Source organism: Balaenoptera ricei, chromosome 2 (genome assembly GCF_028023285.1).
Source record: "Balaenoptera ricei isolate mBalRic1 chromosome 2, mBalRic1.hap2, whole genome shotgun sequence".
In the NCBI taxonomy this organism is placed as follows: Eukaryota; Metazoa; Chordata; class Mammalia; order Artiodactyla; family Balaenopteridae; genus Balaenoptera; species Balaenoptera ricei.
Genome location: NC_082640.1, coordinates 21,006,504 through 21,010,334, shown reverse-complemented (window position 1 = coordinate 21,010,334; position 3,831 = coordinate 21,006,504).

Sequence of the window (3,831 nt, the reverse complement as noted above, 5' to 3'; positions counted from 1 at the left end):
TAATTATTACAGAAATTATCCCAAAAAGATCAGAGTTTTCTCAGCACATCCGCAAGACCATTCTCGTTCCTTTAAAAAATGATATCGATTTCTGAATATCATCCAATATCCAGTCGGCAATCCCACAGTCAGGATTTTTCAGACTGCATCCCCAAGATTTCATTTGCTATGTTCCTCTGTCCCTTGACTTTTCTGTAAATGGATATTTAGACCTAGAGACTCAGTGATTATTTTTGGCAAAAACTTCAAAGGCAGTGGTGTTCCTTCCATCAGCAGGTACACAGAGTCTGGTTAGTTCTTTTTGTGATGTTAACAGACACTGATGCCAGATCCATTCATTCCTTAGAGGTGGTCACGTGGTGATGCTCTAATTCTGTAACTCCTGCATTTATTGGCTAGAATGCTTCTAAAAAAGAGAAACTTCATGGAAAAACAGAATGAATGCTTGATTCTTCCCTTCTTATACCAGTTTCCCAAAGACTGAATTGCTTCCCTAACCCTCTCCAAAAGTGACCAAGGAGCGCTTGATTTTTAGTACTGCTATAAAGGCTTGGATTTCAACATATCTGATGTATTTTAATCCATTGCAATCAATCCCTTGCAGTTATCACTGTAACTGATGTCTGAATTGCCTCATCTTTGTCTAGTAGGACTTTCGCTCCTGTGTGCACTCTGATAGTTTCCATGCTTCCTGGGGTGATAGGATGGTCCAGGCTCATCTTGTACATTCATCTCACTCTTGTTTATTTCAATAGCAGGTCCCCTGACCCCCACCTCCAATCTGTCTGTGTCTTCACTGCAGCTAGATTAATCTTTCCTCAAATTAATTTTAGCCCTGTTTCTCTTCTTGGGAGACAGTGTGATACAGGCAACAAACAGGACCTTTGGAACTCGGGAGAACTGGGTTTGAAAGTTGGCCACATCAATTACAAGATGTGCAGCCCTGGTTGGTTACATCATCTTCTGAGCCTCAACTGCCTCAATTGTAAAAATAGGAATAATAATACCTTACCTTACAGGATTATGGTAAAGACTAAATAAATGTAAAGCACCTGGTTTAGAATTCTGCGAATAGTAAGTACGTGTCAACATTCCTTCCTTTTCTTCTTGTTCCTTTTGAGAAATGTTAGTGGTTCCTAGTGCCCCTCCTGTCATGCAGACTTCCAAGCCCCCTTTCCTCTGACCCCTGATGCCTGTTCTCTCCACCCACCTCCACTCCAGTCTCGCCAGCCTGTTCTCACCCAAGCTACTAGCTCCCACACCAATCTTTATTTACACCGACTCCCCAGTCTTACATGCCCCACGCGCTTCTGCTTATTCAAACCCTACCTGTCTGTGAAGACCCAGCTCAGGTCCTTCTGTTTCCCCAAACCCTTCAGACCTCATACTCTTCTCATCCCACAAAAGCTTGTCTGCCTGCCCACAAAAGCAAGTTGGGGGGCTACAGTCTTCCGTAGCTATTTTCACCTGCCACCTACAAGTTAGGACAGAATACGCTTCAAGAACAGCTCTTTCTGAAGCTGGACTGGTGTGTACACAGATCCCTGGGCACCCCAACTAGATGCGGGACTGTATGTGTGCAGGACCAGCTAAGGGTGTGCTTGTGCGTGAGTACATGGGTGTGCACGTGTGCGTGCTTGCATGCATTTGTGTTAGCACATTCATGTGTGTGCACATATGTAAGTGCATGTGTGCACACACGTGTGTGCATGTGTATACGTGTGCGTGCGATCAACACCCTGCAGGAAGCCAGGCTCCCTGTTGTCCTCTCTGACTCAGAATCACTGGGAGTCCCTGAGGCTCTGCCCTGCCCTCAGATTTCAGCTGGAACATGGGAGGGCCCTGATTTTTAACAGAGACCCAGTAATGGTCTCCTTGGGGGTCTCACTTTTCCAAACCAGATATGACTCCATCCAGAGCAAGGAGAAGAGCCATAAATGACTAGAGAAAGCTGCCCTGTCCAAATTTGGCAGCCGGATCTGAAACCAAAGATGAACTCAGCATAGAATTTCTCAGTGGAAGAACCAGCCTCTGGAGAAGCAGCGAGTAAGAACACTTAGCAAGATGGCCTCTCATCCCCAAGACAGGATGACCCCACCCATCGACTTGGCCAACCGTGCCAAGGCATCACAAAACCCGGAGAGGCAGCTGTGACACGCGGTATCCACCTACAGGCCCTTCCTGGACCCCAGAGTCTGTCCCAGGATGGAGTCGCTGCTGTGAAGAATGAAAGAAGAAAGCGTGTTCCAGGTGAGAGACAAAATGGAGCTCCAGGGTAGCTGCAGAAGCCCTAAGTGGGCTTTCTTGGGTCTTTCGGGTTTAAAAGAAACGCCTGCCCCTTCCCTCAAAAGGTGTTGCCCAGATAAAAGGGGTTTAGCCAAAGCAGGGTTCAAAGCTCAGCATAAAAAAGCAACAGTGATCTAAGCAATAAAACCAGAATTCCCCTGGAGGGCTGGAGGGGCAGGGGAGCCCTGGGATGAAGGGAGGGGCTGGCCAGCACCCGAAGAAGAAGGTGGCCAGTGAGGAGGTTCCTGGAAGGCCTGGGTGGGGGGGGTCCCTTGGGACAGACAGGGCCACATGTTCAGTGGTCGCCTGTCAGCTCTGTCATGAACCCACCCCTGCTGTCCCGAACTGTCAGGAAGACACCTGGGCTGACGTTCCCCAGGGGATGAAGGAAGTGGGCAGAATCCCCAGGCTGGCAGCTCTGTGTCCAGGGGTGTCAGAAAACAGGCTGGCATGTGGCCATCTCTGGAGCAGAAGTGAAACAACCTCCAATTATTCCAGAGGAAAGTGGCCTTTGGACTGAGCGGGGAGAGGCTGGGCTCTTTCTACAGGGGAGTGAAAATGGAATCTCAGGTTGTTTAATGGGGTGTTAAAGGTGTGGTGTCACTTCCCCCGAAAGGGGTGACGCGCTTGGGGACATCCCAGCAGAGGCAGGCTTCCAGGTCTGCAGCCGCACTGGGGGAAAGGCTCTTTAGGACCAGAGGATGTGTGGCCCTGCCCTGCCTTCAACCCACTTCCAGTGCTCGTGGGCACGGAGAGCAGGAAGGCGGGCTTCCAGGGAGCGAAGCAGCTTGGTAACCACCAAGGGCCATCGCATAGTAACATTTCATAGCGCTGCACAAAGCTCCAGGCTGTGTTCCGGCAGAGGCTTGAAAGTTCCAGGCCCGCTTCCTTCGCAGGCCTGCCACAGGAGCGGCATCTGGGCGTGTGACAACGTGGGCCCTGCCCCAGGCCTGCAGGACATTCATCACAGGGGGGTCTGCCCTGGCCCACCCTCTGCCCACCCTCCACGGGTCAGCCTGATTGAGACGGACACTGGTGCACGAGCCTTTACAAAACACCCTATGAGCCGCTCTCTATTCCTAACATATGAATAGACTGTGTTCTTGTGCATCTTTCTGGAACAGGTCATGTGTGCAGGCTCGCCTTCCATGGCTTGCCTTACGTGTGTTTCTCAACCTAGGCACCCGACCTACCTACAAGAGGCAGGTGCCCCCGGGCCAGGCCTCCTGGAGGCTCTGACCACAGAATTCTTAGAGTGCCTCTCTCCACTGGGAGCTGGAAATCCAAGCTCGGAATTGTCAGCATAGGGCACTCCCGTTGGGGTCCCAGGAAACTCTTTATTGCTAGCTTGCTTTTTTATTTCAATTGGTTTTTTTTTTTTTTTAAGATTTTTTTTGATGTGGACCGTTTTTAAAGTTTTTACTGTACCTGTTACAACATTGCTTCTGTTTTATGTTTTCGGTTTTTTGGCCGTGAGGCATGTGGGATCTTAGCTCCCCGACCAGGGATCGAACCGGCACCCCCTGCACTGGAAGGAAAAGTCTT